This window comes from Xyrauchen texanus, chromosome 9, assembly GCF_025860055.1.
Source record: "Xyrauchen texanus isolate HMW12.3.18 chromosome 9, RBS_HiC_50CHRs, whole genome shotgun sequence".
NCBI lineage: Eukaryota > Metazoa > Chordata > Actinopteri > Cypriniformes > Catostomidae > Xyrauchen > Xyrauchen texanus.
The window spans coordinates 11,228,633-11,254,588 of NC_068284.1; the positions used below are offsets into that span (position 1 = coordinate 11,228,633).

At 43.8% G+C, this 25,956-nt stretch overlaps 1 pseudogene; it reads right to left on the reverse strand.

The window, feature by feature from the left end:
* Positions 1 to 5,950: 5,950 nt before the first annotated feature.
* Positions 5,951 to 20,658, reverse strand: LOC127649671 (protein crumbs homolog 1-like; annotated as a pseudogene).
* Positions 20,659 to 25,956: the final 5,298 nt, after the last annotated feature.

Genomic DNA, 25,956 nt, shown 5'->3' on the forward strand with positions numbered 1-25,956 from the left:
CCACTGAAGAACGGCCAGGCGAGTGGGGACAGGGACAAAAAGAAGGTGTTTGGGGCAGGTGCGTGGCGCGGGGGTGCAGGCGAGTGCTTGTTTAACCTGCCTCTCAATACCCCAGACAGCCGATCCGAGGATGCGTCCCTCAGGGAGAATCCCCTCGGGATCCGCGGGGACTTCTGAGGAAATAAAGAGGTGCGATAACGCATAAGGCTTGCTGTTCTTGGAGCCATGGCGGTAAGAAATAATAAATTCAAAACGGGCGAAAAACAGGGCCCAACGGGACTGACGGGCGTTAAGACGCTTGGCGGAACGAATATACTCAAGGTTTCTATGGTCGGTCCAAACGACAAACGGAACGGTAGTGCCCTCCAACCACTGGCGCCACTCGCCTAGAGCTAAGCGGATGGCGAGCAGCTCGCGGTCTCCCACATCATAGTTACGTTCAGACGGCGATAAGCGATGAGAAAAGTACGCGCAAGGGTGGACCCTGTCGTCAGTGGAGGAGCGCTGAGAAAGGATGGCTCCCACGCCTACCTCGGACGCGTCAACCTCGACGATGAACTGTCTAGAGACGTCGGGAGTATCGAGGATGGGCGCGGACGTAAAACGGTTCTTGAGAAGATCAAAAGCCCTCTGGGCGGAAACGGACCATTCAAAACGCGTCTTGACAGACGTAAGGGCAGTCAGGGGGGAGGCCACTTGACTGAAATTACGGATGAAACGTCGATAGAAATTAGCGAAACCGAGAAAGCGCTGCAGCTCGAGGCGTGATTTGGGTACGGGCCAATTAATAACCGCTTGGACCTTAGCGGGGTCCATTCTGATACCCTCTTCAGAAATGATAGAGCTGAGAAAAGTAACAGAGGAGGCATGAAAAGTACACTTCTCAGCCTTCACGTAAAGGCGGTTCTCTAATAGGCGCTGAAGAACGCGGCGAACATGCTGGATGTGAACTTGAAGTGACGGCGAAAAAGTCAGGATATCGTCGAGGTAAACGAAAACAAAGATGTTCAACATATCTCTCAGGATGTCAATAATTAAGCCTGAAAGACAGCCGAGCGTTAACGAGGCCGAGCGGGAGAACCCGATATTCAAAGTGTCCTAGCGAGTGTTAAAGCCGTCTTCCACTCGTCCCCTCCCTAATGCGAACGAGATGGTAAGCGTTACGAAGGTCCAACTTAGTAAAAACTTGGCTCCCTGCAGGATCTCGAAGGCCGATGACATAAGAGGAAGCGGATAACGATTCTTAACTGTTATGTCATTCAGCCCTCGATAATCAACGCAGGGGCGCAAGGATCCGTCCTTCTTCTGAACAAAAAAAAACCTGCTCCGGCGGGCGAGGAGGAGGGAACGATAGTACCGGCAGCGAGAGAAACAGATAAATAATCCTCTAGGGCCTTACGTTCAGGAGCCGACAGCGAGTAAAGTCTACCCCGAGGCGGAGTGGTACCCGGAAAAAGCTCAATCTTACAGTCATACGAACGGTGTGGCGGAAGAGAAGTGGCCCGGGACCGACAGAACACCGCCCGCAGATCGTGATACTCCCCTGGCACTCCCGTCAAATCACCAGGATCCTCCTGTGAAGAAGAGACAGAGGAAAGGGGGGGGAACAGCAGACATTAAACAATTCACATGACACGACACGTTCCAAGAAAGGATGGTATTCCTAGACCAATTAATAGTGGGGTTATGCAGAACTTTAGGCCAGGGATGGCCTAAAACTATAGGGGTGAAAGGGGACTGAAAAATAAAAAAAGAAATAGTCTCGATATGATTACCAGAAACAGTGAGAGTTAAAGGTAGCGTTTCACGCCGAAACCTTGGGAAGGGGACTACCGTCTAAGGCAAACAGGGCCGTGGGCTCATCTAACCTCTTTAGAGGGATATCATGCTCTCGTGCCCAAGTCTCGTCCATAAAGCAGCCCTCGGCCCCAGAGTCAATCAAAGCGCTACAGGAGGCAGAAGCGCCGGGCCAACGGAGATGGACAGGTAGGGTAGTGCAAGACCTCGAAGGAGAGACCATAGTAGTAGCGCTCACCAGTAGCTCTCCCTTTACAGGTGAGCACTGGCTTTTACCGGGCAAGAGGAAACAAAGTGGACAGCAGAACCGCAGTAGAGACAGAGGCGCTTGATAATTCTTCGCTCCCTCTCCTTAGCGGATATGCGGATGCCCCCCAGCTGCATGGGCTCGGAAGCCAAGGTGCCGGAGGAGGATGGTAGCACTGAGAAGGGGGAAATAGTGGTAAAAGCGAAGTCCTTTCCACGAGTCCGGTGAAGCAGGTTGAGCCTTCTCTCAATCCGGATGGCGAGCTCGATCACAGAGTCAACACTCGAGGGAACCTCTCGGGAGAGAATCTCATCCTTAACCTCCGCGCAGAGTCCCTCCAAAAAACGAGCGAGTAAGGCCGGCTCGTTCCAATCACAGGAGGCAGCAAGCGAAACTCAATGGAGTAATCGGTGACGGATCGCATACCCTGACGAAGTGAAGACAAGACCCGTGAAGCTTCCTCACCGAAAACAGAGCAGTCGAAGACCCTTATCATCTCCTCCTTAAAGTCCGAATAACAGTTGGTGCATTCAGCCTCCGCCTCCCAGATCGCTGTTCCCCACTCGCAAGCCCATATGGAGAGGAGAGATATCACACAGGCGATGCGTGCTCTGCACTGGGAGTAAGTAGAGGGCTGAAGAGAAAACACAACGTCACACTGAGTGAGGAACGTGCGGCATTCAGTAGGCTCACCAGCGAAGCACGGGGGGTTATTAATCCTGGGTTCAGGTGAGCCGGAGGGTCGTGAAACGGTGGCTGAGTCGAGGCGAAGAAGGTGTATCTGCTTGGTGAGATCGGTGACCTGAACAGCCAGGGCTTCCACGGCATGACGCGCAGCAGAGAGCTCCTCTTCGTGTCTGCCCAACATAGCTCCCTGGAACTCGACAGCCGAGTGGAATGGATCAGGAGTCGCTGGGTCCATCTTGGTCGAATTCTTCTGTTGAGTGGGTAAGTGAGGACCCAAAAGCGAATTAACAAAAGGAGTCTTTTAATGTAGGTTCAAGTTGCCAATAATGAAAAACATAAATCTCTCCTTGAGAGAATAAAAGTGAACATAAACAACCCGCAGAGTGGGCGATGCAAAAAACAGAAAACTTCTTAATACGCTGAGAGGCGAAACAATGTAGCAGCCGAGGGTAGCAGTGAGCGGCAGCTGGCTGTAGGTCTCCCCCAGGGTTGACAAGGGTCGAGGAAGCAATAGTGGTAGTCCGCTTCTCTCGCAGCGCCAGGCGAGCTGGACAGAATACAAATAACGGGTGTTAGGAGTAAACAGGTAGTTATGTGAGGCGGATGCCTACAGGACAGGACTGGACAATGACAAACCGGACAGAGCATGTATTCCTAGGAGAGAGAAACTCAAGTGAGAATTCGACAAAGGAAGCAGCGAAAAACAGAGAAAGAAGTAGAGAAGACAATCAGAGGAAAACGGGAACAGGTGGGAAGAGAATTAGCGGCGTATTCAGGGAAGATAGGGAACAGCTGGAGAAGGAGAGAAGAGGGAAAGGAGAGGTAACGAAAGAGGGCAGCAGAGGGCGACAGAGTAAAGAGAAAGAACAGGGACAAGACATACCATGACAAAACATAACACGACATAACACTACATTGACTCCAATGGAACGTTTTTTTTTTACAGCAATGGCGGCTCGTGGAGCCTCTCAATAGTTCCCGGAAGTAGCAGCAAACACATGCGGCGCCGTAGAGATGAAGCAGAACAAACCGTTTGCGACGCACTTTTAAAAGGTGAGACGTTTAAAGAATAATATTATCTTATTCTGTATATTATCAGTACATCTAAATAAAAATAACTTGTAAATTAAAACCTTATAGTTGAGTATTACTCATTAAATTAGGAGATAAGGGATGTTATCGGATAACTAACAGATTAGGCAAGGATTGGAGCTGGATAAAGTTAGTAACGAACACCCTATTAATTGTAAAATCTGTTCTCTTGATTCAGTTTCATCCATCGTTTTAAAAAAAAAGTAATATCGTAATATATTATTACAATTTAAAATAACTGTTTTCTATTTTAATGTATTTTAAAATGTAATTTACTCCTGTGATGCCAAGCTGAATTTTCAGCCTCATTACTTTTGAACGGCAGTTTATATACGAGTATGCTTAAGTTGTTTTAAAGCTGAATATATTGTGTATATGAATAAGTATTGTAAGAATTATACATTAGATATATAATATTTATAATACATAAATAATTATATTACTATATATAGAATTGTAAACAATAAGCTTCATTTGAGCTTACGTCATCCCTCTCATGAGCGTGGGTCACAAATATGTACGGAAGTGAACATTTGTAGTTTAAAAGTATTAGGTATTGTTTTTAAAAATAATAAATCGTTTGGGTTCAGAAGAACTTTATTTGTCGACTGTTATTTGTTGACTAAATATGCATTTTGGACCGTTGAGTACATTCACTTGCATTGTTCTTAAATTCTGTTTTGATGAAGAAAGAAACTCAGATACATCTTGGAGTAAATTATTACACAATTTTCCGAACTATTCCTTTAATGTTTCCCCAATCTGTCTATATCTAAATTACGCATAATTTGGCAATCTTAAACAAAGTGACCAAAATATAAAAAGACTGAAAATAGTTTTATTAGACACCCAGCTTTTGACGTTAACAACAAAGGATTTTTAAAAAAGCATTTAGAAGAATTTTTACATCCATTTTAAAAGTTGACATGCCTATTTATTATGTGATCCTACACCAATGTACACTTATGTGGTTGGTGGTATTTAATTATTTTCATTTAGCATTGCTCCTTTTCCCTGCTGTCCTACAACTTATCAGAACACACTTGTGACTCAAATTTGGGTTGCGAACCACCAGTTTTCCAGAATGCTCTAGAATAACTGTAATTTTCTTTTAATTGTCATTGAGCAGCAACAATCTATAGTGCTTCATTATCAGATGCTGAACAGGACTGTAACCACCACAGACCATAAAATTTAGATTAGTGATCGACTTATATGAGTTTTCAATGAAAAAAATATTTACATTTGGTCCACACCAATCCTGAATATGTGGTTGTCTTGGTGTTGAAAACATACAATTATCATCACCCATAATGACCTCTAATAAATGTTAAAGGCCTTTGTGTTTTGTGTCAATTCATCATCAACCCACATCTTACAGTGTCCAAGAAAAAGTTGTCATCATTGGCAGCATTCCATTCAATCTCTGGGTCATGATCTAAATGCAGGATGAGATATGACAACAGCTGGAAGATGTTCTGCCACAGCAGCAGGAACACATAGATGTAGAAATCACTGACGTCTATCTGACAGTGATCCCCTGCAAAGCTCATCTCACATACACAATGGAACCTGTTGATCAGGTTACGGCAGAAGCCTCTTTAAGGCAGGGGTTAGATGCACATTCGTCCACATCCATCTCACACCCGAGAAAGAAAATCAGTAATGCATTATGCAAAGGACCATTGTCTTGTTTTTATTGTATTACATGTATATACTGTACAGTGTTGACTGTCTGTCTGCTAATGCACAACCATCCATCCATCCATCCAACAATCCAACCATCATTTGATCCATCCAACTGTCCATCCAACCATATATCCTTCCATCCATCAACAATCCATCCATTCATCTATGCATCCATTCATTCATTCATTCATTCATCTATCCATCCAACCATATATCCTTCCATCCATCAACAATCCATCCATTCATCTATACATCCATTCATTCATTCATTCATCTATCCATCCATCCATATATCCTTCCATCCATCCATCCATCCATCTGTCCGTCTATCCATCCATCCATCTATTGAGATTGACACAAGGAGCGGCAACACTATGACGCTAAGGCCGGGTTGCTTGAGTTTTTTTAATAAAATGTAATACCTTTTAAGACCTATTTTCACTCGTATCCTCCTGAGACAGCTCTGCAGGTTCCATGAACACAAGGGTTAGAGGTGCAATAGTTGACACAACTCACACCTTTGACCATCCCAATCAAATGGGCAATGGCACTTGAAAAGTTTGAACAAATCTTCAGAAACCCCTCCTTTCTTGCAGGGGTCAGGTTCACAGACATTGGATCCCCAACAGCCAAGGTGGGGAAGTGACAGATGTTCGCAGAAACTGTTCTTCCTGGGGTTTGGGCAGGTTCATCTCTGTGTCACTGTAATATGGCAATGTAAGACCTCCAACTTCCACCAAACCCAGACAGCCAGCAAAGTTATCCTCAAAATCTGATCCTAAGCCCCCCAAGAAGATGTCCACATCTTCTAGCAGGAAATCCAGATCTCCTGAGTCCAAAAAGGAGATGTGGGCTTGTCCCAGTGTTCATCCAAAACCATTCTCCATTGGGATTCATCTAGAGCTGGGCTCTCCATGCTGAAGTCTGCTCTGTGCCACTGGTCATCACTAACCAGATCTAGGCCTTGTACACTTGTGAAGTAGGTTGCTTTTTTTCCCTGCAGCTCTAAAAGCAGGTGGCCATTCTGGATTGAAATGATGATGAACTTTGAATCCTTCTTTGTATACAGCAGAGTAGCATTCTGCTGCCTGGTTCGAAATGTATTGAAATTCTGCTGAGGTATCACTGTGTTTTTCCATTGCCACAATAGGTGATTAAGGGGCTGTCTCCTCCAAAGCTCACATTGGCCACACCTGCAAAACAGACAGGAAAGAGACATCAATGCACAAGTATCTTTACTCTTTCCCCTAAGCAGAGTACATACTGTACTATTTTGGCATGATTTTGGTGTTTAAGAAAAAATGGGTCCGTAAATTATTGTTAATTACTGTCATAGGCTAAAATCTGTAGTCTTTGATTGTTTATTGTGATCAATTTATTGATGGCCGATTAATTGCCTTTGCAATGAATCTTAAAGGGATAGTTCACCCAAAAATTTTAATTCTCTCATTATTTACTCACCCTCATGCCATCCCAAATTACTTCCTTTCTTCAACAGAACACATTTGAAGAAAATTAGAAAAATATCTCAGTAGGTCCTTATAACGCATGTGGGTGGTAACACGATTTTTGATGCTTCAAAAAGCACAGACAATCAGAATAAACATCATCAATTTGACTCCAGTGGTTAAACGAATATCTTATAAAGCGTTACGATTGCTTTTGGTGTGGAAAAAGATCAATATTTAAGTACTTTTTAACTATAAATAATTGCGTCTGGTAAGCAGTAGTATGTGCGTTCTCTAGAGGACTATGTATTTCAAATACATTTCCCAACTCAGTTGATTAACATTATTTAGATCACCTATGCCTAGTTTTGTAATCTGTATTTAAACCCAGTCTTCTCAGTTGTTACTTGCTTAGTCTTCAAGTTGATCTGTATAAGTCAATCTTTGTTGAATGTGCCTTGATTCTCCCCTCTGTATTTTGTAGTTTCTTTTGCTTTTGGATTTTGGTTACTCTCATGTTTTGTCCTTAAACTGTGGATACTTTTATGCCTTTTTGGAGCCTGGCATCTGACTACCTTGCCTAAAACGTCTTGTGTCCATCCATTCAATTTCTTTTTGGTTTACTTTTTTGTGTTCAGTTAAGGCTGCCTTTTTCAAACTGCTTCCTGACTTGTGTCTGCATTTGGGTCCAAACAACATGGTAGCTCAATGATTAGACTATAAGACTTTCACTCTAGACTTGTCCCGCCCGCCCCTGTGCTACTCCCACCTCCTCACACAATGCTCCTTCACCTTCAAGCTGCAGCCTACCATTTTCCAACAGACAGATCTAAGTTTTTACCTCATCACCATGCTGACTTTAACCTGGGCTATGGCAATCTGGCAACAGCAGACTCCACCATGATTCAGCTACCAGCTCTTCACTGATGAGATGTGAAAGGTGTTCAAACACTTAATCAGTGGAGGCAATGCAGCAAAGCAAATCTTACAACTCCATTATGGGAGCCTGAGCTTAGCTGAGTATGCCATAACCTTCCGTACTCTAGCTGCAGAGAGTAACTGGAACACAGAAGCACTGACAGCGACCATTCAGCATGGTCTCTCCGACACTATCAAGGATGAACTAGCATCTTGAGAAAAAGTGACAGATATAGAGGCACTCACTGACCTTTCTATCTGGATAGATCACTGGTCCCCAAACCTATTCCTGTAGGCCCCTTAACACTGAACATTTTGTATCTCCCTTAACTGACACACCCAATTCAGGGTGTAGAGTCTCTACTAATGAGCTAATGAGTTGAATCAGGTGTATTTGATTAGGTAGATATCCAAAATGTGAACTGTTGGGGACCTTCAGGAATAGGGTTGGGAGCCACTGGGACAGTAAATCGGCTAAGGGAGAGAAGGAGGGAACATCACTCCACTACTTACCCATCCTCTGAAGTTCTGGTCCTGCTGTGATCCACTGATCTCTCCTCAAGCTTCTCTTCAGCTCCGGAGGAGCCCATGCAGTTGGGGTGAACCCGACTCTCTCAGTCAGAGCGTGAAGAATGAGGGAGAGGTGCTGTCTCTATTGCGGGAAACCTGGGTACTTCAGACCAACTTGCCCAGAGCTGGCGGGAAATGACAAGTCTCATCTAGAGAAGGGAGGGCTGTGATGAGTCAGGCAACAACTCCAGAGTCCAAGGCAATTGGAGTCCTTTTCACCATCTCACTTTATTGGGGAGTTGGAAAACATCCTTTGAAGGCTTTCATTCACTCTGGTGCCACTGGTAACTTCTTTGATGTCAATCTAGCCTTCCAACTCTAGATCCTGTAGGCCACTATCAATCCTCCTGTGACTATCACTGCCCTTGATGGACAACCCCTTAGTTCCAGCTAGATCCTTCATCTCACTCCTCCTTTACATCTGTGTGTGGGGGAACATCAGGAGACTCTTCAGTTTCATGTTATTTCCTCTACAGAATTCCCATTGGTACTAGGATACCCCTGGTTGACTCAACATAACCCACATATTGACTGGACTTTTGGTTCTGTCATTGAATGGGGAACCACATATCGAGTCTCTCAAGAATACTTGGATCTTAAGGAGATTTTCTGTAAGGCATGTGCTGTTCTGCTTCCCCTTCATTGACCCAATGATTGTGGCATTGAATTGTTACCTGGGACCTGTCTCACTCATGGCCAGATTTATTCTCTCTCTGCCCCTGAAACAGCTGCCATGGAGGAGTATATGCGTGATGCTTTGGCCTCTGATTTCATCGCCCGTATTCCTTACCTGCAGATGCTTCTTTTTGTTAAGAAAAAGGATGGCAGGCTCCGTCCTGGCATAGATTATCGTGGAATGATTAGTGTTGTCTGCCTTTGAGTTACTTCAGAGAGCAACAGTATTCACTAAGTTGAAACGCCTACAACCTTGTCCGCATTTGTGATGGTGATAAATGAAAAAACGCATTTCACACTCCTTGTGGGCATTATGAATATTTGGTCAAGACTTTTGGATTAATTAATGCCTCTGCTGTTTTCCAGGATTTCATAGATGATGTCCTTAGAGACATGCTTAGCCAATCTGTTTTTGTTTACTTAGATGGCACTCTTCTTCTCAAAGATCCTCCACAAACATTTACAACATGTCAAACAATTCCCACATTGATTCCTGAAGAACATTCTGTTTTTCAAGGTGTAGTAAAGTGTGGGCTTCACCTGTCCACAGTCTCATTGCTGGGATTTATCATCTCTAATGGTCACATTCATATTAGGGCTGGGCGATAAATTGATATCGATATTTATCAAGATAATGAAAATCCACGATATCGATGAACGATATTTACTGCGTGTCGCTAAAACACAAGCAGTTCGGCTTTCTCAGGCTGTGTTTCCACCAGTGCTGACCCTGCCCGGCCTGAACTCCCTTTTATCATTGAAGATAATGCCTCTCACCGTTGGGGTGGGGGCTGTACTGTCCCAACCAACAATCCCTGATGACAAGCTCCAACCATTTTCTCTCCTGTCGCCTCTCCCCTAGTGAACACAACTATGATATTGTCAACAGGGAACTGCTTGCTGTCAAGGTAGCCTTATAGGGGTGGTGACACTGGCTAGAGTGGGCCAAACATCACTTCCTGATTTGGACCGGTCATAAAAACTTTTCCTGCAAACAGGAGGCAAAGCGACTCACACCACGCCAGGCCAGGTCGGAACTTTTTAAATCTCTTATTTCACCCTGTCTTCCCACCCAGGTTCAAAAAATCTGAATCCGGACACATTTTCCAGGCTGTTTGGCATGCCAGAGTTTATTAATAGTAATTAATGATGTGATTACTTTTTCAGTGAAATAATTAGTAAATTAATACTGTGAAATAGCTCAAGGACGGGACGGAAACAAACGTCAACTTAAGGGGTAAGTTTTTTTTAATTCTTAAGTTTTTACAAGACATCAGAGACAGTCTTCCTTGGTTCTCTCTCTTGCTCTCTCGCTCCTGCCCTCTTATGCCGCTCTCCTCATGTTACTGAAATTAGACACAGGTGTTAGTTATCATTTAGCTCAGGTGTGAGCGCCCTTACCGCTTTTCTCTCCCGGACGGGCGCTTGACCACGCCCCCGCTGCCACATACCCCCACCGCCCGACTCAGGCCGGGGCGTCATCCGGCCTGCCTACCACTCCCCCCCCATTTCTGGAGAGGAAGTCAGCGGCAGCCATCTGCACCCCCGGTCTGTGGACCACCTTGAACTTAAAAGGCTGGAGAGCGAGATACCAAGCGTTAGTATCTTTCATGCGGTGGAGCCACTGCAGTGGGGCATGATCCGAGCAGAGGGTGAAGGCCCGCCCCAGCAGGTAGTATCGGAGGGTGAGGACCGCCCACTTGATGGCCAAACACTCCTTCTCTACGGTGCTGTACTTAGTCTCCCTCAAGGAGAGCTTCCGGCTAATGTACAGCACCGGACGTTCCTCTCCCTCCACCACCTGCGAGAGCACGGCCCCCAGCCCTCTGTCTGAAGCGTCCGTCTGCAAAACAAAAGGGAGAGAGAAGTCAGGTGAATGCAAAAGCGGCCCCCACAAAGTGCAGCTTTAATCTCTGTAAACGCCTGTTGGCACTGCTCTGACCACTGGACCGGATCTGGAGCCCCCTTTTAGTAAGGTCAGTCAGCGGGCTGGTGACATCCGAATAATTAGGTACAAACCGTCTGTAATAGCCAGCCAGCCCCAGGAACTGCCTCACTCCCTTTTTGGTCTTGGGTCTAGGGCAAGTCGCAATCGCCGCGGTCTTGTCAATTTGGGGACGCACCTGGCCATGACCCAAGTGGAACCCCAGATACCGTACCTCCACACGCTCAACCGCAAGCACTTTTTCGGGTTTGCCGTGAGCCCGCCCGCGCAGCGATCTCAGGACGCCCTCAGATGTTGTAAGTGCCGCTGCCAATCATTGCTATAAATGATGATATCATCTAGATAAGCAGCGGCGTACGCAGTATGCGGTCTGAGGATCCGATCCATGAGTCGCTGAAACGTGGCTGGTGCCCCGAACAAACCGAAAGGAAGCGTCACGAATTGGTGAAATCCGAACGGCGTGGTGAAGGCCGTTTTTTCACGGGATATTGGTGTCAAGGGGATCTGCCAATAGCCCTTCGTTAGATCCAAGGTCGAATAAAACCGAGCAGAACCTAACCGATCGAGCAGTTCATCAACACGGGGCATTGGGTACGCGTCAAATTTAGACACCGCATTGACTTTTCTATAATCCACACAGAAACGTACAGACCCGTCACTCTTGGGAACAAGGACGACCGGGCTGGACCAATCGCTGTGAGACTCTTCTATTACTCCCATGTCCAGCATCGCGTCCAATTCTTCCCGAACTATTTTCTTTTTATGTTCGGGCAAGCGATAAGGGCGGCAACGTACCACTACACCCGGCTCGGTCTCGATGTGGTGTTGTATAATGTCTGTACGGCCCGGTAGAGGAGAGAACACGTCTGCAAATTCCTTTTGTAGTTCGGAAACCTCTGCGAGTTGGCGTGGTGAGAGGTGGTCTCCACAAGGAACCGGGTGTTAGGATCGCAGGCTTTGTTTACCTCCGGTCCGAGCTCCGCCCTCTCCGGAACTACCGTTGCCAACGTCACAGAGGCCGCCTCTTCCCTCCACAATTTCAGGAGGTTGAGGTGATATATTTGACGCGCCCCTCTATCGGTACGCTTAACTTCATAATCGAGGTCCCCTACTCGTCGTGTGACCTCAAAGGGTCCTTGCCACTTGGCGAGTAATTTTGAGCTTGATGTTGGGAGTAATACAAGTACTTTATCTCCCGGTGCAAATTCCCGTAGCTGAGCACCCCTGTCATACAGCCGGCGTTGGCGTTCTTGAGCCTGGAGCAAATTCTCCTGTGTTAATTGCCCCAGTGTGTGGAGTTTTGCTCTAAGATCAAGAACGTATTGAATTTCATTTTTGGCATTGGAAGGCCCCTCCTCCCAAGTTTCACGGATGACGTCGAGGACCCTGCGTGGGCGTCGTCCGTATAGCAGCTCAAATGGGGAAAATCCCGTGGAGGCTTGCGGAACCTCTCGTACCGCGAATAACAGGGGGTCCAGCCATTTATCCCAATTCCTAGCGTCTTCGTGCATGAATTTACGAATCATATTTTTTAATGTTTTATTAAATCGTTTCCACCAGCCCATCCGTCTGCGGATGGTACACGCTAGTGCGAATCGACTTAATGCCCAACAATTCGTAAAGTTCGCGAAGTGTTCGTGACATAAACGTAGTGCCTTGATCGGTGAGGATTTCTTTCGAACCCCCACCCGGAGATTATCTTGAAGAGTGCCCCGGCAACACTGCGTGCTGAGATGTTGCTCAGAGGCACTGCTTCCGGATACCGCGTTGCGTAATCCACCAGGACTAACACAAAGCGATGTCCGCGTGACGTCCGTTCTAATGGCCCGACGAGGTCCATTCCAATTCTCTCGAAGGGAACCTCGATCAATGGAAGGGGCGCAAAGGCGCTTTTGGGGTGGCCGGTGGGTTTACCAGCTGACATTCGCGGCACGCCGCACACCACCTGCGAACGTCGCCGCCAATGCCCGGCCAATAGAAACGGGCTATTAGACGGAAAAGTGTTTTCCGTTCCCCTAGGTGACCGGCCATAGGATTATAGTGAGCCGCCTGGAAAACCATTTCCCGGCGGCTCCGTGGAATCAACAATTGTGCCACCTCCTCCTTTGTTTGAGCGTCCTGCGTCACTCTATATAACCGATCTTTAATAAGTGAAAAATACGGATATGAAATGGCGACACCCGGCCGGAGTTGTTGACCATCGATTACTCTCACTTGGTCAAAGGCGTGTTTAAGGGTTTCATCCCGCGACTGCTCCAAGGGGAAGTCCCCTCAGGGAACTCCCTGAGAGGAGGGGTGACCCCTCGCCCCTTCCCTCGTCACTCGGAGCAGCCGAGGACGGCCCCGCCCGCCTCCCTGCCAAAGCATCGCACATCACACACCTTTTCACTTTCATGCAGGACCCATCCGCACAAACTCCCTCTAATACATTTCTAAAATTCGGCCAATCAGTACCCAAGATTAGCGGATGGGTGAGGCGGGAACTAACCGCTGCCTCCACACTGTGTTTTTCTCCCCGGAATTTGATTGCTAAAGTCACCACGGGGTACTTGTGAATATCCCCATGCACACACCTCACCCTCACCCGTTTAGCTGTGCCCAAAGCCCCGGGTTGAACCAAGCGTTGGTGGATGGTGGTCTGATTACAGCCGGTATCCATCAATGCTTGGTATGTACCCCCCTGGATCCTTACCGGGACCCGGTACGCTCCAGCCCGACCGGGGGCAGCCTGCGGGACATCGGAGACCCACACCACCGTCCCCACCTCCATCAGTGGACACTGATCCCGGAAGTGGTCCGGGTCTCCGCACCTCCAACAGACCGGCCCAGGCGCCACGGCCGCACCCGTGCCGGCGGGCGCCACCACCTGAGGAGGAGAGCGGCTGAAGGACGGGGAAGGGTTAGGCGGGTTCTCCCACGGCCGGGAAGTTGGCCTGATGTATCCTCCACGCCTGCGGGGGGCAGGAACGGGCCCTGGGGAGAGAGCAGAGCGAGAGGGAACAGGGGGAAAAACAGGGGAAGACACAGGGGAAGGGGAGAGAGAGAGAGAGGGGGAGGGCTCATCTGCCCTCGGGATCGCCGCCAGGTGGTCCTCCGCGAGCTGCACAGCTGCCTCCAGCGACGCCGGGCGGTGGCACTGGACCCATTCCGCCGTTCTCCTGGGCAGTCTTTGCGTAAATTGCTCCAGTACCACCTGATCGATAACTCCCTCGACGTCGCGGTCCCCCGCGAGCAGCCACCACCGACAAGCGTCCCGGAGCCGTTGAACAAACGCAAACGGGCGGTCGGATTTCTCCAGCTTCATGCTCCAGAAGAGCTGGCGATTCTCTTCCGGGCTCCGACCAACCCGCTGCAGAATGGCCCTCTTCAGGTCAGAATAAGCCAGGAGGCTCGTCGCTGGCAGTTGTTGTGCCGCGAGCTGTGCTTCCCCGGACAGGAGAGGAATTAGCCGGGCTGCCCATTGTTCAGGCGGCCAGCCCCAGATTTCAGCCGTCCTCTCAAAGAGGTCGAGGAAGGCCTCAGGATCATCTGCCACCCCCATCTTCTGTAACATGGGCGGGGGCAGCGTAGCGTGGGTGTCCGGGGTCGCGGCTGGGGCTGACGCAGCCTCCTGGCTGAGGAGGCTCCGGATAGTGAGTCGGTCCTCTGCCTGAGCCCGCATGATCTCGAAGAACCGCCGATCTTGATCCTGCCGGAGCTCAAGCAGGGTTTGTTGGTGGCCCTGATGGAGATTAGCGAGGGACTGGAGGATTTCCGCCAGCTGGGAGGACTCTATGGGGCGACTTGGTTCCATCACATAACCAAAAAAAAAATAGTCCCGGGTTTCGGTACCACTGTGAAATAGCTCAAGGACGGGACGGAAACAAACGTCAACTTAAGGGGTAAGTTTTTTTTAATTCTTAAGTTTTTACAAGACATCAGAGACAGTCTTCCTTGGTTCTCTCTCTTGCTCTCTCGCTCCTGCCCTCTTATGCCGCTCTCCTCATGTTACTGAAATTAGACACAGGTGTTAGTTATCATTTAGCTCAGGTGTGAGCGCCCTTACCGCTTTTCTCTCCCGGACGGGCGCTTGACCACGCCCCCGCTGCCACAAATACATTTTAGATAAATAATTTGTAGCGTATTACTATTGTTAAGTAACTTATCCAACACTAGTTGCCTGTGCCTTGATCCTGCCCTCTATATTTTGAGGATTCTTGTGAACTTTATCCAGGTAATAGTCGTAATAAGATGCAAGTCGCAACAATTGGGTTTATGTCATTTGATTTTATGTATAATTTAGTTTTTTGACAAACTAATAACAAACCAAAAAAAGATATATATAATTTTTTTTTTTTTTTACATATTTAGTAAGTTTAGAAATTAATTAATGGCAAAATCTGCAATGTCTCATTTATAAAAGTATTTTATCTCTCCATTCAATACTTTGTAGGAGTATTTTAGCACAATTCCTGTTGGTTCCAAAAATCTTCCACTACAGAATTGTACATTATTTAAAAAAAACTAATACAGGATGTTGTTGTAAAAGTTGCTGTAAAAAAAATTATAATCATAATGCAGTTTGTAATCAGGTATCAAGTGCTACCTTAAAATTAATTGCATTTATTGGATTTAAAATCTGCATTGTTGAATCCCAAATGCTGCCTACCATACAGTATTTATGTGTCAGAACCCATTAATTACCAAACCACTTTCATACTTCAAAAGTGATGCTCTGAGAAGTGAAAACTAATGCTCTGAGAACCATATTAACCATCTCAAAGAGCCCTGCAACATATGTTTATGTCATTAACAAGCTCCAATACACTGTCTCAGGGCAGAAACACGTGTGGTGTGCTAAATCCAACAAAGGATAATCTTTGAAGGCTTTCATAAATCCCCAGCATTAGTATAGCTACACATCACAATTATCAATTACACAACTGAACTGAACTGCTGTTTATAAACCAACCCCATTCGTACTCTGAAAAACTGTAAGAGTTAAAACAATGACAACTGCTCTTGTGACATTTACACACTTAGTAATACTTACATTCAAAACCCTGACTCTGTACTTGACATATGGCAGTGGAGGGACATGGAGACAGCACACACCACTTGATTTCCTCACATCGTGGTCCTGCTGTATTGGGTGGGCAGCTGCAGGTGAAATCATCCCACATGGAGTAGCACACACCACCATTCAAACATGGATTGTTCTAGAAGAGATACTCACAATAATTATTACAGAGTGCAGTTGTCATATAATTTTTTTTATTAATTTGTGAATTGTGAAAACTAGAAGAGGACACTGCTGCCCTTTAATTTCACATAAAGTTTATGGCATTTTAATCAGTTATAGCAGTGTTTCTCAAAACCTATTTTAAAAAGCCAAGGGGTCTGTGGAAAAGTCTGGAATTGTGAACATTGTGAATGATCAAATCAGTGACAATGACAAAATTAAAATGGTTGACATATAAGGTATCACGTTACACTGGATGGGAGACCCTCGCTGCAGCATGACCTGATCACGGTACCCTTGAATACGGTAGTGTGGACGGAGTGTTTTGAAAATGTTGTTTTCAAATGTATCCGGATTAATGTGGAAACAATTATAAATTCTTTCAGTATCAAAGTACAATAAATGTAAAGTTACAAAATATTCAAACATCTACAAAAAATCTTCTTGATAATGCAACTGCAAAGTTAATTGAGGGTGTGGGGAGGCCAGCAGCTTCTCTGATTGGTGGATCTTGCTCTGTGGTACTTTGCTAAGAATTCAACAATTAAAAAAAAACTTTTCTCCATACATACTGACACTGACATGTTTTTGCCCAACATAATCTCATGAGTCATGACAACAATTCATTTGAGACGGTGAAATCGTAAAATGTTGTACAACTTGGCTCCTGCGACTTTTATTCCCATAGAGATCAAACAATCGACAAAAAAATGTCAAACTGATACCGGCTTCAAATACAATCCTCCAAACATACACTTTATTTTAACAAAAGATATGTCAGTAAACATATATATTTATGCAATACAAATGATAAGTGTATGTTAATGGCCTGTTATATGCTTCTATTCCCGATGTTTTCTTCTGTGGTACACATATGTATTTTTCTATTTAAATAGTCTTTATGTTTAGGGTTTGGGTGACAATTTAGAATTTATATTTAGGTTCAGGTTTGGTTTAGGGGATACATTTATTAAAATCACAATAAAATGTTTTGTTGCTTTGTTTATTTTTCTCTTTGGGAGTAAAAGTTGTATGATTTGTACAAGCCAACATGATTTATTTTGATTTCACATTTATTATTATGACTTGTTTTTTTCTCACAGGTCTATTTTTCTGGTTCAAGCATTTCAGATAAATGGGACATCTTAAAACAAACTGTGGTTGGTCTCTTTACATATTGGTTGAACAATCTTTTCCTTGTCTAAGTGGATGATTCTTGGCCCAAATAAACAGCAAACTGGACCTGAGGCCTTTTGCAAAAAGCCAGTTTCAGTGGCTACTCAGTTAAGTTTGAGATTAATTTGAACAAATTCTGTTTTTTCGCTCTCAAAAAGATGGGTCAGTTTTACTTATGTTAATCGCCAAATCAACGTATGCTACATGGCTAACCTGCTTCGAGCAGGTTTTATTCTGGGTTATATAACTGATGCTCAACCAATCAGCTGTGAGTAAAGTGACATTTCATACACTATAAAGTATCTATATATGTATATCCCACGCTTCAGGATTAAGCATGAACTCAGGATCAAACTCAAAGTTGACAATTAACATTTATAGCGATCATCTTGATATCACTGAACCCAATCTAATTCTACTAAGCTCTCGAGCCTGTAGGAGCTCACTGGGACACTGATGGGGTAGAACGTCAGGCATCTGGAGTTTAAACGCAGGTCTTGGATGCAGCCCTTGAAGTAGCCCCCGAAGGCCAGTGATGCACGCTGGTCCGGTTTCCACAAGCACAGATATGAGATGAAAGTGACCATCGCTGACTGTTTCTTTTCCAAGCAGACTTTCAAAGTTGTTTATTTGAACTTTAACCTTTCCAACCTCTAGCCATACATGAAGATATTTACTGGTACTGTTGGAGAGGACCAGCAGCAGCCCCTGGGATCGGGATGTACGGACAAACATGGACACTGTAATACTGTCACCTGGGGTCTCTTCTACTGAGAACATAGCGTAGCTCTTCAAATCTTAATTTCCAAACCTTGCAGTGACATACTCTGATAAGATATGCAAAAATAACCCACAGTGTTAGAGGAAGGTGCAACAGAAAAGAACATACAGTATGAAAAATTGTTGAAGGTGCAAATGTAACAAATGGTGTTAAATGTAAAAAAGCACTAAATTTGCAGCTTGAATATCCATGTTTCCATTGATGGGGGTTGGTACTTGCTTGTTTTGATTATTAAGTGTGTCTAGTAAATGGAGATTAACCGATAATCTGTTTAACTGGTATTTTTTGGTAATATTTATACTTTTCTTCTTAAAGGGATGTAGAAAAATATAAATATTACCAAAAAATACCAGTTAAACTGGTTATCGGTCAATCTCCATTTAGTAGAGACCAGAGTTCAATAAACGCTTTGCCTAAGCAGTGTTATCAATGACGTTGTTTTAAAGAAAAATGGTGTCCAGGAAGATGAACGCTCATTTTTAATGTTTACGGCTTATCTTGTTTTATCTAGGAGCACTTTAAATATGAATTTAAATAGCACAACCTACAGTGGCCCCATTTAAGCCTCACTTAAAAATGTGAGAACTTCAATGCAATATATAACAAAATATCAAACCAAGCGGTGTGTATTTTAAACAAAGATACTGCAAGCACACTTCTCAAGCAAAATATTTAATCAAAACAGTTTAATTGATAAAGCAAAAGATATATAGGATTTAATTTAGTATTCACTGCGATAGCTCAGCCAAAAATGTAAAATCCTGTAATAATTTACTCCAAAGTGTCCAGCAATGCTGTTGCAGCGGCACTCTTCCATTACTGAATCTTCAGCGCCACACAAAGAATTGATATTTTACCTGAGTTGTGAGCTTGCAGTCTGAAATGAATGTGATAAAAAGAGTGTGTACTTTCTATATAGTTGTGTTCATTGGCTGCACTACAAACAAATTACTCTGATGTTGACTTATTAGCCCTGTGTTCCAAATGGCATAAATTATGTCTTTAAATGGTACTTCGAAGGAAAAAGAATCATGACCAGTCTGGCAAATCCTTCACTAAATGAACGACTGAATCAGTCTGGGTTGTGTTTCCCAAAATCATTGCAAGCCAATGGTGTCTATGACCTTCTTAAGTTTACAATGCTTTTGGGAAACACTGCCCAGGGCAGTTCCTGAATAATCATGTGATTTGCTTACAGAAACACAAGTCTTTACATTCAGTCATCTCCAACTCAAACTGAGACAAAAAAATGCACCTGCTGTTCATATTACAATGTAAAGTTAAAGATAAAGATTTGCAAAATGCTTTTATAATAACTTAAAATATTTATAATAAATTAAATACAAAATGTAAACATTACAATGTGTTACCAATATATAAAATACATTTTATAAACTTTTGTTTTGATATATTGCCATTATAGTAAATTAATAAATGTAATTCTTAGAGTGGCTTTAGTCTCAAAATACTTTTTGGGGCCACGCTGTATATGGTTCTGTTCATTCTACATGCAATCTACCTCAGAACTCATTTAATATAGAAGTTAATAAACGATCATACCATCTAGACAATGTTCACCCTCATAAGGTTGATGACATTCAAAGCTGAATCTCCTCCATCCTGTCTTGACACATCGGCCTCTGTTCTGACATGGGTTTTCCTTGCAGCTGTCCCCTTCCCTGCAGCCCTGTTTCACATTGAACTGCTTAATTGGAGCCCTGGGCCCTGAACCCGGCAATACCACATGTGAATCCAGCCACACGTCTCGCATACATCCCAGGAATTGTGAAGCATTCTCATGCTCTCCTGTTCCACCAATGTAAATGTTCTGGATCACAGTCAACTCAGACAGACACGAACCTAATTCGGGTTCTACTTTCTCTACCTGTACTTCCATGTCACATGTGTTCCCAGGGCAAGATGGGTCTTTAAGACTCAGTTAAAGCATACTGTTGTACAATGAGTCCTTCGCTGTGTGCCACTGCCCATCGGAAACTGTCAATGGGAGCTTTAGTAGAATCACTTTATTGTCCTGGACTCTCTGTAATGTATGCCTTAGTTGCCCATCCACTAACTCCAGCATGAGAAGCTGATCTTCAACGTGGCATTGGGGCAATGTAGCTGCTGCCTGCAATGTGCGAAAACTCAAGAGTTAAAATTCAAAGGTTCGAAAGCATTTCTGAGGTTGGTCTGGATCTGCATAAACCCATTCTTCTCAAATGAGAAGGTGGTGGACGTCTGGCACTTTGTTCCAGCTGTATCTATGTCTTCCTTTGCTCCATTATGGATAGCAAGTGCCACCATTCTGGCACCAGTGGAGTTCACAGCCCATCAGCACTACCGTACGGTTTGGCCCTCCGTAGAGGGGACCTTTTTGGCTCTCTTGAGAACAATGGCATTTGTAATTTCCATTCTGATTCTCACACACTCCACCATTCATGCATGTGATCATATCACAGTCATTAATATTCTCCTCACTGCAAACTCCTAAAGCAGAAAAGAAACAAGATGTAATAACTGCTTGGAAATTCAACCCTTGTTGACAGTCTTAAATTATACCATGGGTTTTCAAACTGGGGTCTGTGAACTCCAAGGGGACCGCAAGGGCCACTAAGCAGTCTGCGAAAAATGTTGGGCTGTTAGTTATTGGTGAGGTTAATTAAACATATATGTTTAACATACAAACCCAACACATACAGTATACATATCTAGTTTTTCCCTTACAAGAAATACAACAAAATCATCAAATTAATAACATTGTCTTTATAATATCAAGATTATTTTTCTTACACAGTGCAAATGGATCTTTGTGTATGAAACAATATAGCTGCCTTCACTGAAAAAAAGGTAAAACAGCTAAACTGGAACAGATCAAATGAGATAATAATGACTGTATATTGCATAAAGTCCACAGTCATCAGTCACCACTTCACCCAAAATAATTTTTACATTTATTATTTTTTTTTTTTTTGTATTTTTTTTTTATTTATTCACATATATAACACAGAAAAACAAAACATATATACAGTGCATCCGGAAAGTATTCACAGCGCTTAATTATTTCTACATTTTGTTATGTTACAGCCTTATTCCAAAATGGAATACACTTCCTGTAACAGTGTAGTACTCCCCCAAAAAAACACTAAAATTTAAACGAGAGAGAAAACCCAGTTCTCTGATACGCTGTAGCTTGGTCCCCGGCCACTCCTCCACCCTCTAACGGATGACAGCTGCGCCTCCCCGGGCAGATTGGAGGCAGTCCTCCAGCCCCTGGCAGCGGTTTTCCCGCTCCAGGCGGTCGGCAGCGAGCCCCTCCCCACTCGCGATCGGCAGTCTCAAACCCCGCCGCATTTCAGCGGCTGGTAGGGGACTCCTCCGCCCCTGGCAGCGACCCTGACTGCTCCAGGCGGTCAGTTAGGAGCCCCTTCTCCCCTCGCGGTCGGCCGTTCCTCCACTTCCAGGCTCCTCGTCCCTCGGCAGACGGCCGCGGCTGCTCCGTTGGGGTGGGCGGTAGTGGCTTATCCCTCCTCCTTCCCGGATTTCGGCACCAGTGTAATGCAGTTCAATGGAAAGGAGGAGGCGAGAACTGGCTTGACGATATAAATAATATTTTAATTAAAAACTAAAAGATACAACCACACACTTGATGGACATGTCTGTAAACGATCTCTCTCTCTCCCGCACCACCATCCGCAATCAGCCTTTATCCCTCTCCGAGGCTCAATTAGCCTGATAAGGGCTAATTGAGTGTGTATAATCACGACCCGACCTGGCCCTGCCCTCCGCCCTGTCACAGGCCTTAGTAAGGGAGGTGACCAGGGAGGTGATGGTCACACTGAGAGAGGAGAACCTTTCAGAAGAACAACCATCTCTGCAGCACTCCACCAATCAAGCCTGTTACCAGTTTTGTGGACTTCCTAGAGAACAATTTGCAGCAGAAGCTGCAGACTGCATAATTTCTTTTTGAATAAGTGAGCCAGCTCCACTTACATTATTCCCCATTCATTTATTTTCTGTAGGTGTAGTGGTAGTGGAAGCTTCGGCCATCAGGTTTTTCAGGGAATGTGAAGTTTTCCTTTATAGGGAGTGGCCCTCTGCTTACCAGATCAGTCCTTTCTGAGTCGGACCGGAGAGATGACAACTCAGCTGGGTCAACTGGAGGAGCTGCTGAGCCATGGTGTAGGCTGGAAGTTGCTAAGGGGGTAGATGTGACATCGATCCCAATGACCACAGAAGTAGAAGGACCTATAAGGAAATTACATTAATAATTATAATTAGAAATAATAATCTCAGGATATTCTACAGTAACTGAGCAAATACAAAGGCTGCTGTGCTATTAACTTGCCACATCCGCTGAGGTTGAAACAGACATGGAAGGAACAGTAGGATCAGTGGATGCACGTGCTGGGAAGTGCTCCTCGCCTGCAGTGGATGCACCTGATGAAAGATATATAAAATAATAAAAGCTAGCCATGTTAGATGTCATATTAGAAGGTAATGCAACTGTCTGTCAAAAACAAAAAAAGGTCTCACAAAAGGCATGGTTTATCCATATAAATATATTGATCTGGTATTGTTGAAAAATCATCATCAGCTGTAGCACTGGCACTTGGGGCAGGTGGTGTTGGTTGTGCCCCACCTCCAAAATATGTCAACAGTGCTCATAGGGAAGTTTCATAAGAGTACATATTTGACAGATCAGAATGTTATTTTCTCAACACAAATTATTATACACAGCAGCAAGTCATCTGTACTCCTAAAACAACAACTCTTAATCTATAACTAGCTAACTGAGGCATAATGATATTGGAATATAATAGCAAAGACCCCAAAATGGTAGACTAATGTAAATAATGTTAAGTTGTTATCAGTACCAAGTTTATGGAACAGAAGCTTATTTTTATTACAAAAATATATACCCAGGAAAGTTATTTTTACACAGAAGACAAAAACGTTAATCTAAAACTAGCTAAGTAATATGTTGTACTATAATATATTAAGATGTCAAGGCTATTTACGGATGTTTAATCAAACTTTCCTAAAAAAGAAGATATGCTACAAAGGCTATGTTAACTAACTAGCCAGCTAATGTTAGCTCATAACAAGGCCTAGCTATTTAACATACCTTTATCTTGCTGTTTATCTCATCCTTCTGTTTTCTTCTTTTTCCTTTTCTCTGCACCAGAGATGTCCTTTTTTGTGACATTGCTGTTTTGCTGTCTGAATGTGCTTGCATCCTGCAGCCCGTTAACATAAATATTGCGTTTTTGTAAATTTACCATTGTCCATTCATTGACAGTATATCACAAAAACAAAATCAAGCTGTCATTTCATGTGCTCTTGGGGGCCCCCTGGTGGCTACGGGGTCCTAAGCAGCCGCTTACTTCGCTTATGCTTTGGGCCGGTGTTTTGTAAATACTGTGAAAGTATCGGTTGGATGTTGTATTTAAATTCAAGCTGTCCTCATTTAATCCATGAACACATTTTTAGGACAACCTTTAGGGAACATCTGAGGATCCATAGTGGAGAAAAGCCTTACTTGTGCAGCATCTGTGGACAAAGATTCCGTCATGGCAGCTCATACAGGTCTGTTAAAGTTTTAACTACTGTATGTAAGATGAAACACTGTTACCATCAGCAAACCGATTTCTGAGCGAATAAACAATGTGACAAAATCTTTAAATTGGATCGCTTCTAAGCTTAAGTTCTCCCTGTACACAACAGGAATTAAACAGGAATCTTTTAATTTACTATGATGATAACATTTAGCTTTAACCTGATGATATTGATAATCTTCACTAGCATTGTTTTTCTGATGAAATGCCTTATATATTTAAATATATTTATGTGAGATAGCAATTGACATGCACAAAGCAAAACATTTCATCAACATTACATGATTGGGAGTAACATTTTACAGCGTTAAACGTTCAGAAAGAGAGTTATGAGCTCTTTTTCAGGCTCCATCTTCCTGTTCACCATGACGACAAGCTATGAATGTGAGGAATGTGGCAAAACTTTCATTCGCCATGGCCATCTCAAGAAACACAAAAAAATTCACACAGGTACTTTTTAGTATAAGAATAGATTTCATTTTTTGACTAAAGACCAAAATTCATTTTTTTTATTTTTACTGTTCCCCTCTTAAACTAAATTCTCTAAATTCCAAATAAATTGCCCATTTTTGAGTGATCAAGTTCATGTATGATACTAGAGTCCTATATTATTTGTAGGGGAGAGAGCACATCAGTGTGAAGGCCGATCACCTGACTGTCCATTATAAAAGTATTCACCTGGGAGAAAAGATCTGGCGAAGGCATGTAAACATTCACCCAGTTTGACTTCACAATCACACTGTTGTTGTAAAGACAAAGACACACTTTCAGTAGTGCATCAGTGTCAAGTGTGCAAGAAAGAGTTCAGGGGGAAGACCAACCTCAAGTTGCATTTCAGAACGCATTCAGGTGAAGTACATTCAAACTTTAAACTGAAGGTGATGTAATTTTTTCAAAGTTTAAATATTTTCCTATATACCAGCTTAATATGCAGAATTAACTATAAATAAACCATTTGTAGAATGATTTCTCAGATAAGTTTAAACACTGGGGCTCTGTCAAAACATTTCAGTTTGTTTGAGGATCCCAACCAACCCAACACAGCTACATAACCAGACCTACACCTCTTTCCATGTGCCGCTAAGTCTCATGCAGCGTCAAGGACTCAGCCTTTCACTGTATAATCTTTTAACCATGATGCCATACGGACGTGTTCCATGCGTGTACGCCATGACTACTTTGCGATACTCTTTTAGTAAAGTCAATGGCAGGTGTATGTGCCAACAACACACAAAGATGTACGGATTGTCCAAGTGTCTGAAAAAACACTTTTGGGTATTCTCTGTTGATGATGAAGTTTGCGCTGTGCGCAAGACATTGCAGCATGTTGAAAATCAAAGTGTACTTTGTGCAACGGATGCATGCACACTATGGTTTCTTTGTAATACCCTTTAGCACAGTCAACGGCAGGTGCGTGTGCCGAAAATGCCTGATATGCATAATTCCTTTAGTGAACCAGCACGTGTAAATAAGCAATGCTTTTACCAACCACAATTCATTCATAATGAATTCCCCCATTAAACTTTAACATGCAATGCTTATCATAAAAACGCACCGCCCTTCCTCACCCAATTTCACACACACAAAATGTTTTGACCAAAGACTTTGACCAAACACATGGTCATCCAGTGATCTGGTGTTTTTAGAGAAGTACACTCTTACACCTCAGCCAACTAACCGGCCAGACCAGATGCTGGACCCTCGAGAGCAGTCTTACTTACTTACTACTAGGGCTGGACTCTGCTACATCTGTGCAAAATATGACTAATGATCAACAGACGCATGAATCCACCCAATTTTTGTGTATTTTATTAATATAACTAAACATACTTTAAAATGTTCTATGTTTTTCAAATGTAACACTTCAAAAGATGATTTTCCTTTGGTCTTCATTCTCCTCGTGCTGATCTCAAAGAAATAGTTCACCCAAAAATGAAAACACAAGGAAAGTTTAAAGTGACTACGGCTTTCGAGCTCCAAAAAGGACAAAAAATAAAAGCATGTAAAAAAACTCATCATAAATGTAGACCTTATGATATGCCAAGTCTTTTAAAGGCATACAATAGCTTTGTGTGAGAAACAGACCGAACTGTAA